The sequence below is a fragment of the Sceloporus undulatus genome, chromosome 4 (genome assembly GCF_019175285.1).
Source record: "Sceloporus undulatus isolate JIND9_A2432 ecotype Alabama chromosome 4, SceUnd_v1.1, whole genome shotgun sequence".
NCBI lineage: Eukaryota > Metazoa > Chordata > Lepidosauria > Squamata > Phrynosomatidae > Sceloporus > Sceloporus undulatus.
This window is the reverse complement of record NC_056525.1, coordinates 171573613-171585362: the sequence shown is the minus strand read 5'-3', so window position 1 is coordinate 171585362 and position 11750 is coordinate 171573613. Positions and strand designations below refer to the sequence as shown.

At 39.0% G+C, this 11750-nt stretch overlaps 1 protein-coding gene and 1 long non-coding RNA gene across 4 annotated transcripts in view; one reads left to right on the top strand and one right to left on the bottom strand.

Annotated features, from left to right (window-relative positions):
- PHACTR1 (phosphatase and actin regulator 1) overlaps positions 1-11750 on the bottom strand; it is a 386579-nt gene that overhangs the window by 172999 nt on the left and 201830 nt on the right. The gene's annotated exons all lie outside the window — the stretch shown is intronic.
- On the top strand, positions 8536-11326 carry LOC121927786. Its single transcript, XR_006103337.1, has 3 exons — positions 8536-9037; positions 9538-9691; positions 10207-11326. It is a non-coding gene; the product is annotated as an uncharacterized LOC121927786 (long non-coding RNA).

Below are 11750 nucleotides of genomic sequence, written 5' to 3'. Positions count from 1 at the left end.
CCCTCCCGACCCACGGCTGCGCTGCGTGGGTTTGGGGAGGCGAGGAGGGAGGAGAAGGGGCCCCATGCCGGCTTCTCCTTCCCCCGATCGCCCTCCCAGACCCCGGCTGCGCTGCCGTGGTTATGGGGAGGCGAGGAGGGAAGGAGAAGGGCCCAGCTGGAGGCCAGGGAAGGGTGTGGGGAGAAGCCCTGCCCCTGGGGAGCGGAAACCCCGCCCCCTGACACACTTCCCTGCCCCCAGTGTGTAAGCCCCACCCCGCTCACGGACCCTGCCCCCAGGGAGAAGCCCTGCCTCGGCACGCGATCAAGAAAGGTTCGCCATCACTGCTATAGGACCTTCTAAGCACTACTGCTGCGTTGACCCTCTGTAAGTCTACAAGATTTTAGGGGCAATTTTGGGTCATACCATTTCTTGACTTATAGTTGAGTATGTACGGTATGTGTAAAATAAGGGGCGGCAACGTAAAGAGAGACCAATGGTTTGGCTACTCAGCATTAAATGCTTTTAATGTTTCCTACAATTGGGCTGAAATAAGGGTCATTGACAGTAGGGCTCAGACATTCTTATATAGCTGGACATACTAAAGATAATCAGATTTGTTCTGACCATTCTCACTGGTTCATCAGTTGGGAAAAGATCTGTAACAGGCGCACATTCCCATCACAGCTATACTTGGGAGTAATCCCATTCTGTGAGTCTGGCTTAAAGCCTAGCAGTATCACCTAAAATCCACAAAGCAATGACACCTTTTTTAAAATCAAACGTATAATTTTTGGAGTTATTCTCTGTAGTGCACACACTGTACTCACCATTTTGTAATACCACACAAATTGCAGTTCATCTACAAGTGTTTCGTTCAGAAAGGCTTGCATGGTTTGCACCTTGTTATCCTTTGGCAGTTTTGCCTCAAGCCTGCAGGCTGTAAACTTTTACAAAATTCCTGAAGGTCATGGGCCTTCTCCCCTTGATCGCAGTCTGGTACTCAGCATCCCCAAGATGCAAAACAAATTTTACTTCCTTTTTCCCACTTCAGAAGAAGTTACTGAAGCAGCTGCTTCAGATATAACTCATTAGGTCCTCACATCTTGTTTCAGGAAGTTGTTCTTCCACAACACCCCTTACATCCTAAATGCTGCATATGCCAGTTTGTTTCCTCGCTATTTTTTATTTTTTTGCAATTCATTTGCAAAAAAGATATGGCAGGAGGAGAGATTTTTTAAATGACTGCTCAGGGGAAAGCTGCCTTTCTTAAAAGGCCCTGCTGATAACTCGGGTCAGGATCAACCGACTGGACATGATCCAGTTGTTCCAGCTGGTCCCCCAGCCCAAAACCTTAAAGCAGTTCTAAAAAGACCACTGTTTGTGACAGAGTTTCCTAGAAATTCTGCGCAACAAATGGCAGATCACACCGTCAACCACCCTTGCCTCCGTGACCACCACATTCTCTCTGAGAGTCCAGTCATGACCTGTGACATAGGGGCACCTGGCCACATGGGTGAGTCAGGCACCCCGCTTCTGCCCTTACAGGCCACGGTGGGGGCCTTCAGAGGGAACACTACAGCAGCAATGGTCTGCAGCATATAAAACACCCCCCTCACTGAAATAGCCTGGGGGCAGGAACAGGCTGGAAACATGAGCGAGATACCACAGCATTGTTCTATGGATCCGCCTGTGCATATAGACCCTTGCTCAACTTGCTGTACCAGAATGCTACCCTTCCCCACAATAAAACTCTTTACTCATCCCTCCATAGTCACTGAGTTAAGGGCACAGGATCACTGTAAATGTGGAAAATACAAATAACAAAAACCAAAACCTGGGGAACACCTCTCTAGAAATCTCTAGTGCAACTCTGTGGTCAGCATCTGCCAGACACTGACCACAGAAATGTGCTGAGAGTTACAAATGCTATTGGAGTGTTTTCTCTAGGAATCTCTAGCTCCTTCAGTGCGACTCTTAAAGTTGATGATGAGTTGCGCTGGAGGGCCTAGTATTCCTAGGAAGACATATTAATTAAATCTGTGAATAAAAGCCAAAGCTGCAAATGTGGAGGAACAATGTATATTTTTTTAAATGTTTATTAAAATCTTACATAGAAAAAGAATCATTTAGCTTAAACAGAATTTTAGTTCTACTCATTCATTGAAATCAATGGGACTAGTAATTTATGACTACAAGGCTGACTAATTCAATTAGTTCTGTTCTAATAGGCTATCATGTTCTCACACCTGCATATCACATATCTGTGCCCATTATACATTTTTTTTTATTATTGATTTCACTTGTCTTCACAACTAACTTCCTAAAGCATCGGAACACATTAAAACATACAAATGCTCCAAACTATTGCATCTATAAGCTACAGTCTAAAAATACATGATGCATTCCCAAAGCCAAATGCCCGAGTGGTCCAGTTGCATGAAATAACATTTCTTTCATCCTTATTAAAACCCATGAAAGCAAAAGCAGCTTGCTTTTTTGTCCACAACAACTAACAACATAAGTTATGCAAGCACAAGCAACCCTCCTCCACTTTTTCCTCATTACCATCATAACAAGATTGAGATTAAAAGCAAACCACACAAGGATTGGGAATTTTCACAAATATAAATTTAAGCTTCGTGCTTTTGCGGACGATTTGGTGATTATTCTAGAGAACCAAAGAAACTCAATTCGATACTAGAAAGTCCTAGAGGAATTAGCATACTATCAGGGCTTAGGGTGAATAAAAGAAAACTGGGATTCTAACCAAAATTTGTCCAAAAGAGAAAAAGAAGAATTTGGATCCTGTACCCCAGTTTCAGATAATTGTAAAGTGAAATATTTAGGTATAATTTTGACAAAACAATCAAGACTTGTATAAAAACAATATGTTCCGGTTTTGGAGAATATAAAGACTGTCTAAAACAAGATGGGGGAAACAAAGATTATCTCTCTTCGGAAAGATCGCAACAATTCAACTGAATGTTCTCCCAAAACATGCTTTTTCTGTTTCAAACATTGCCGTTTGTAACAAATAAGATACCTTTTAAGATCTGGGAAAAGGATATTGTGAGATTTTGTGGCAGAAAAGCAAACCTAGGGTTAAACTTTTAAAGTACTGCAGGACACCAAGAGTAGCGGAGGCTTGGGATTACTCATTTGGAATTGGTCACCATAATGTATGCGCCCTAACTTGGATAGAGATTGGATTTCGTTGGAAGATGACAAGAGGATTTATGAAGGCTATGGTTTAAAGTAGCGTTGGCATGCATTTATTTGTTATGAAACAAATAAGGATAAAATGCAATTTAAGCCAACATTACATCAGGAACTCTCGCTTCTACTTGGAATACGTATAAAAAATTATTTTATAGAGGACTACCAAAATGGACCTCACCACAGGGGCGTACCACAAAAAAGAAACTACGCAACAACCAAATTGGCTGAGATATGAAGATTACTACGAGAGTGGGTAGTTAGAGGTTCTAAAACGCTGACAGAAGATTTATTAAATTAGATCCCACCTTCGTGGTTAAATATTTGCAACATTAGGAGAGAAATGGAAGAGAGATAAAGAGGCACTAGATAAAGAAGATACACAGCCTGACTTTGATAAGATTATTAGAGGGTACTAGAATAAATTATCAAAATTTTTTATATATATCTGTTAGTACTGAGATGTGGGACGACACAGTGAACACTAACATGGTAAGATGGGCACGAATATCAAAGAGATATACCTATGATTAGCTGGGGAAATGTATGGAAAATAAATTTACGTTTTACACCTGTTATAATTTGAAAGAAAACTACTACAAGTCATTTTATAGGTGGATTTGTCTCAACCAGACTCTGCTAGAATTGCTACAACTGGAAACCCCCATTTTGTGGAAGTGCCGGTGAAAAGGAGGTTCTTTTCCCATTATGGTGGACGTGTAAGGATGCTCAAAAATTTTGGACAGCAGATCCATAGACACAATAGTTGGTACTTTTAAGAAACACTACCCTTGAGCCCGAACTATTTTGTTAATATTACAGATGATATTCACGATAATTTGATACAAGACGAGCAGCGCATTTTATTATATATTGTACGTCGGCGCGGTTAAAAGGCTCAGTATTGGAAATCTCATAAGACTCCCACAGTAAGAGAATGGTGTGTTAAAGTTGAATGAATTGGCCACTCTAGATATGATTTCTATGTCTACAAAACACGAACCAGCAACCGCACAAAGAGAATGGGTTAAGTTTCAGCATTATGGGAAAATCATAGTAAGAAACTGGATAACAATAATATTAACTTCTATTCTTTTACTTGTATTTCTTAGTATAGAACCTAATTCTTCTGCCCTGGTATTGTTTTGAACACACCTTGTATATTGGTATCTGTATGGGGTATGTATAGAAAAACTTTCTGGATATTTAAATAATAATTTAAAAAAAAGCAAACCCACAAGCCAAATATTTGTCCCTCCTAACGTCTTACCATGGGGGGGGGGGTCAAGGCCATCAATCCCATGTATAGGTCAATGCATGTAACACATCTGCTTGCATGTTGTAATTCAAAGGAGATGTGTAGACATTGCACTGACCTATACATAAGTCCATTAAGTTCCACCAGATGTCTGGGGATTGTTTAATTCAAGTGTAACTTTTCCAGTCTCTCCCCATTTGTGTGCATTTTGTTTCTGCACCTAAGGGCACCAGTAAGTCTAATCTGCACTGCAGAAATAATGCAATTTGCCAACGCTTTAACTGCTATGGTTCAATGCAGTTACTGGGCAGTTAAAAATATAACAAATCAATCTTAATAATAATTTGTTTAGAGCTTCTAAAAAAATTGTTACCCCCCCTACGCCAGAACCAAAGCATTTAGTTTTGTAACAGTGAGGTTGTTACTCCACTCGCGACCCTCACTTGTGAAATGGAGCTCAAGCTGAACCTGCCTTGTGAGAGTTTGACTTTATAGCATGAGCTCATTTCAGGGCTTGAGTCCATTACTGTTGTCAGACAGTACGCTGAGGATATGTGGGTGGAATTCTGATATAGTCCGAATGTTCCTGTTCCATTTTGTTATCTGGTCTTGCATCTAGAGGGGAGGAATCTAACCAAATAATCTTGGTTTCATCAGTGAACTTTATCAGTGGTGGCTTTGCTAAATATGTTCAGAGCCACCTACGAACATATAAAGGTGCCTCTCCATAATAGATGGCAACCGTGTTGGCGCACGTGGTTAAACTGCCGTGTCACGCAGCCAAAAAGGTTGTAAGTTCAATCCTAGGGGCTCCAGGGATTCAGCCTTCCATTCTTTCATAGGTTAGTAAAATAAGTACCCCGCTTGTTGGGGGCAATTGGCTTACAGTTGTAAACCACTTAGACAGTACTGAGTTCACTATTAAACACGTATAGACATGTACACTGCTATGCTACTTGCTATGGAACACTTGGAAGTTCCGCAGCTGTGTCTTAAATGACTTTACTTGCACACCAACAACCACTCAGCTTCATCATTTTCACTACTATACCAGCAGGGTACCAGTTTCAATCTCAAATTCAAATTATAAATGTGAATGTTGTTGGTGCTGGTGATGGTGATGATACTTCTGTTATCTGCCCTCTACAACAACCATCACCATCATCTTTTACTTTGCAAGGGGCCACCCAAAATAGCTTTCACCAACAGTGTAAAAGAGTAAACCTTATTTAGAACAGCGCTCCTAACAAAGGAGAGGCAGCAGATAAAAAATACCAAAATAACACAGCAGCAATAAACAGATCGAAGGGGCAATGCTAACTGGTGCTGAACACCATCTGTGTGTTGTGGGGCGAATTAGGAAGGGGGCCAGAAATGCTTTCTGTTGGCCAGGCACACCTGGTCTACCAAGAAAATGAGCGTGGGTGAAGTGGATGCTTCTTGTAGGCCATGTTGGTAAAATCAAGGACCCAACTTCCAAAGATGACACTAGATTTTAAAGATAAACCAATGAAAAGGTTTTTTTAAAGGATTGGAAACTTTTTTTGGTTTGAAGGCAATAAGACATTTAATAATGTAACAACTTGTCGATATGATTATTACATTATTAACCTGGTTGAATTTAGTAGGATCTGTAATGGATGAATACTATAGTTTTACTTATTGGTTTCATTCTCATTACAGTTGAGGGTGGGTCACGAGTTCTTTGTGTTTTACTGTCCGTGTTTAGTTCAGGTAATGCTTATTGTAATAGCTTAGTATTTTAGTAGTGTGGTATACTGTTGGTATTATTTTAGTTTAAGTAGTTTAATTTAGTTTTTCCCAGCCAGAAAAAACCCAGTGATAGCTCTGCTCAAAGTCACAAATACTTGAAGGCACACAATTAAGAATGAATTTTTTTAGTTTTAGCTTTGTACATAAATTATTTATGCATTGTTTTTCTTTTCTTTTGGCATGTTTATTTTTTGTTATGTATTTTCATTTGTATGCACTACACACACATATATATGGGTAAAACTTTACAGAAATCCAAATGCATTTTGGTCTCCTACCCTGAAGACACAGAATCTGGAACAACTGGAGCCTGAGCAACAAGTTCTACACTGTAATATAGTTTGTTAAGGTTGTGAGTCAGTACTGCAAAGCACATGTGTGAGAAAATTCCACTGATCTAACTAATTTGATAGCAAGTTTTACCAAAGGTTAGGTTTCAATTGTTCATGCACATTCCCCTGTTCCTGCAAATAACCCATTCCCAGTCATGTTGCATAAGGAATGGCACATAACTCTCATAAGAACTCTTGTTCTTCTGAATTTTTTTCTAAGACCAAAACCATAATTTAAAAGGGATGCAAGCATTTTTGAAGTTTCGCAATGTGAAAACCCTGCTAGTCTCCCCTTCATGTACAGATAGGCGTAGATGTGGTACATTTTGGGAGTGTGGTATCATTGTGGTGACTGTGTGAATCTGCTGTATCCAAAGCCTCCTTGTTACTGAAGCACATCTTCAAATTAGCCCCAACTTCCAAAACCCTTGGCACCCATGTGGTACTTTTCTTTCGACTGGCTTCAAACTGATGCAATTATAAAGGGCAAACTGCAAGACAGGAAGGCTTCTAAACCCATCTCTACCTCCTGACCATGACCTTTGTAATTCATATGTCTGGTGCTCGTGTCCAGCACAGGTGATCTTTTATCAGTTAAGATTAGCCCAAAGATAAGGATCTTATTTCAGCCAAATAATGAAATGAATAATTTTTTTTACTTTTCAGAGGCTGCCTTCTGGTGATGGATGGGACCAAAAACCACCAGCATATTTTAGCTTTAACCTCTGACTGTCAGGAATAAAGGTTTAGGAGAGGCAATTCAACCTTTTTGAATGCGGGAGGGCAAGCCACAGAAAAGCTGAAAAATACCAAGCATGATATTATGGGAAAGGAACTGTATCTCAAACTTGTGGAAAAACTGGGAGCTCAGACTAGGATCTCTGAGGCCAGGATCAGCCCAGGACCTCAAAATTCTCACGTAAAATGTTGGATTAAATTCCTACCCCAAACTTCCAGTAGTGAGGGGGCAAGATCTTGTTATGGCCATATGTTTCCAATTCTTGCTAAGGGTTATGTTGCCTTGACATAATTAACAGGGTAATATCTATATCCAGAGCAATAATATCCACACGTGGCTTTCACTCTTTTCTGGCTGATTCTGTTAAGAGCCAGAGCCATAAAAAGATACAATGGGGTAGCGGCGGACGAGCCATGCACACTAATTTCCCATTGTTCTCTCTTCACACAGGGCCTCCACCCTCAACCTATCTAAGGACCCCCGAAAACCATAGTCTCCTCGAACACATGTGCACATTAACCTGCTTACCTGTCGTTAGCCCTCTGAGAGCCTTTTGGCTGAAGAACAGCGGTGATAATACTCCAAAAAACAAACAAACAAAACAACACATACAACGAGTGCCCATATAAAAAACCTGCGCCCTTTTCCACTTACACATAAAACCTTGCACTCTGGAACATCTTTTTTACCTGACGATGAAACACGATACTCTTTTGCTCTAATTCAAGGCAAAGAAACACCTTCTTTTCCTTACCAACTGTGTTTTTAATTGAAGCGAGAAATGTCCAGAAGTAGAAATACATTGACACAGTCAAATGTACACATACTTCCTAGGAATAATCAGTTGAAAAAGATTAATTACAGTTCTAAAACTGTAATAGTAGCTGTAATAGTAAAAAAAGAATGGATGAATGGATGCCATCCTTGCCACCTTTACTTGTTACTATTACATTTTATGAAACTTTTTATAAAAGAAATGTTTTTCCACAAAAATTAACACTGGAATATTTTTCATTTTGTAAAATTTGTTGCAGAAAGTGTCCTGCTGCAGATTGCTGCATTCAGGGGATGGTTTCCTTGTGGAATCACCGTTTGAATCACAATTTCTTTTGCTCAAGTATTGTCTTTCTAGGGGCGTGGAAAATGTAGAACACTTCCGTTTCTTTACTAATTGTGTTTACTAAGGGGATCATTTTACTATGAGATGGGTTCAAAAACCTTTGCAGTAGGGGTATTCCTCTCTGTAAAATGTTCCAGAAATTACAAATGGAAATCCATATGGGTATATAAGAACTGGTTTCTGCCTGTTTTAAGGATCTTAATGTTAACGAACAGCTGAAACACTCCATTGCAACAAAAGTAATACTTTACATTGGATTCTTCTCTGAATGGTTTTTCATTCCTGAGTGCCATCTTTATCCTGCTCATTTGCTTTTCTAGGTTCTTCTTCTTCTTCTTCCTCCTCCTCCTCCTTTGTGTTTGGTTCTGGGACTTCAGCTCCTGCAGCTGCTCCAGCATTTGGTACCAGCCAGCCACCAACATTTGGTCAAAGCCAGGGCTCCAGCCAGCCCCCTGCTCCAACCTTTGGATCACTTTCATCATCTTCATTATTTCCTACTGGCTCCCAGCCAGGGCCTCCAGCTTTTGGGTCTGTGTCAAGCAGCACACAGCCTCCTGTCTTTGGACAACAAGCTGCCCAACAGCCTGGTTTTGGCTCAGGTACAGCTTCTAATTCTGGTAAGTACAAAAACTCTTTATGTCTCTTGATATTGACTGATATGTTCTTAAAGAAGAGACATACTTCAGGTTTTCTGCCTGTATTTTTCAGTCCTCATTATGTGGTAACCTTTGTGGTAGCATTCTTAGTGCCTTCTGAAAGGGAAAAAACTCTCATGGCCAAATTCTGATTGCAAGTAACTGTGCATTTGAAAATTTTAATAGTGTTAAAATGATATTAGGATCAGAAAATTATTTATAGGTATGCTTCAAATTTCCCTTAGGGAGTTTCACAAAAGTTTGCTGTGTGCCATTGGAAGCTCTTGCTGAAGAAATATCTTCCTGTGAAATCCAGTGTATCAGTGTGCTCTTAAAAATGTTAATATTTTGGGGTCCTGTTGCATCCATTTATAAATTCTGAGTGTATTGCTGGTGCTGTATTCTCCTTTAATAGTTCTTAAACAGTAAGAATGGAGAAACTGTTTCTCTACAAAGTTAAGTCTCACTGTTTATTCCTTCAGGTGCAGTTTTCCAGTTTGGAAGTAGTACGGCTAATTTCAACTGTACAGGCAACAGTCCAGGAGTATTTACCTTTGGTGCAACTCCTGGTGCATCAGCACAGCCGGCAGGCTCTTCAGGATTTTCATTCAATCAGCCTCCATCATTTAATCTGGGGTAAGAAGGGGATTAAGAATTTCCAATAGCTTTGTACATTTACCATGTTAACATGTAGTCCAGTACTTTGGTCTAAATGCTGCAGAGGAGTAAGTTTTAATAACATGCCTGTATTACCACACTACTGAATAGCAATGGTTAGGGAGGGGGGAATGAATATATTAAATAAATGTATAAACGGCTTGTAAATTTAAATATCATTATAGCTGTTGCTATGAAGAATGCATTAATATTGATGCTATGCTCAGTGTAGTAGATATTTGAAATTGATGGCATTAAGCCTTTCATGTTTCTCATATACAGATTGCTATCCTTGAAGTAAAATTTCAGACTGAGACTCCTGAACTGAAAGCTTTTATTCTCTAGAAAATAATGTTCTTAGTAAAAGATCTGTGAGAAACACATATTGCTAACTTTTTTCCCCCAGTGTTTTTTTTTAGATGCTTGTTCCATAGTAGTAAGTATATTCAGGCATATCATTCTAAGTTCCTGACTTCTGATTTTCCCCCCCAAAGCAGGAATAACGGGAAAAATATGTTCTCCATGCCTGGATCTTCTTCAGTGGCTGGTCGGAAGATAAAGATGGCTGTTAGACGTAGAAAATAAAATATTAATGATTGTTACAGACAGAAAATCTCTTACCACAGCTGGTTGCCCTGCATTGTTCAGTTATTGAATTGTACCTCATGCTGGGTTTAGCTGAAGCCAGATCTGCCTAAATTCTGCTTGCTTTTTTTCCTCCCCATTTAGGGTTTTTTTGTTTTGTTTTGTTTTTTTAATAATTAGAGTTGGTGGCAGGGAGGATCTTGAGCAAAACTGTTTTAGACTCCATCGTTTTTTCTTCACTGACTTGGCATGGTCTGGCTATAGATATAAATATAGCCTGCACTGCGAATGGCTTCGTATAATACCTCTGTTTGCACCACTTTGTGCGCTCATCTGCGTTTACTGACACCTCGAAATTGTAATTATATCAGAAAGGGGGAGTCTGTATAGAGTAGAGAATGTGGATAATGAATGATTTCTTTGCAGAGTTTGTGCTGATGTACGTGTGAAGTGAGCAAGTTGCGTGTATTGTGCACTAAAATTTTCTGATAGAGGAAGAATGATCAAAGAATGGTCCATGCTAAGGACTAGTTAGATCAGTAGTACTTCATTCAATAATTAGATGCTCTTTCTATTCTCATTCTTATGGCTCTTTATCACCTGTCTCGCCTTTTCATTATTTTATTATGAAACAAAATGTGTAAATACAATTCTGTTTCTCTACATACTTTGGCATAACAAATCTGTGAACTTGAAATTTTAATTTTGTGTGTTACAGCAAATTTTTGTTTTAGTATTGTCTCAGATTTTATTATGTAAATCTCATTATTCAAAGTTGCCTAAATCCATTAAAGACCTTTAAAATTGGGAATTCTTAAAATGAGTTTATTGGCTTTTCTGATCCATTTTTGTTTGGACCAAAAACCAGTATTGTACAAAGTGTTAAGTATATATTTTTATATTTACAGAAATGGACTCTGGTGACTTTGGATAATAAGGAAAAGTTTAATATTAAAGCCATGTTTATTACAGTATAATTAACATGTTAAACCATGGGATAAATGCCATCAATAAAAATTATCAAATACATTTGTGTGAAGTTTAATGCAAGCAGCTTGTCTGAAATACATTTGTTAAGGATTAAATGTTCTCAATTAGGTGGATACATCTTACGTTGTATTTACTTTTAACCAGCACTGAGGAATTTAAATTACTATCTGTTTTACTGTATTGTGCCATAATGAGTATGCCCAATTTTCCAAGCGTGAGGACCAGATAAAGTTGCCTTGAACATTTTGCTTCACATTTAAGTTGCAGTCCTTGTTGTTTATCAAATACATTTAAACACAGAGAGAGAATATCTTGGTTAAAATTAATTGTTGCCAAGGCCTTTCTAGAAATTGAAAGAAAAAGATAATCATGGATAACTTGGATGGTAGCTTAAACTTTATTAATAAGCAATTAATCTCTTTGGGAAATCGAAGGCTTTTATGTCCGGCATCCATAGTTTTTT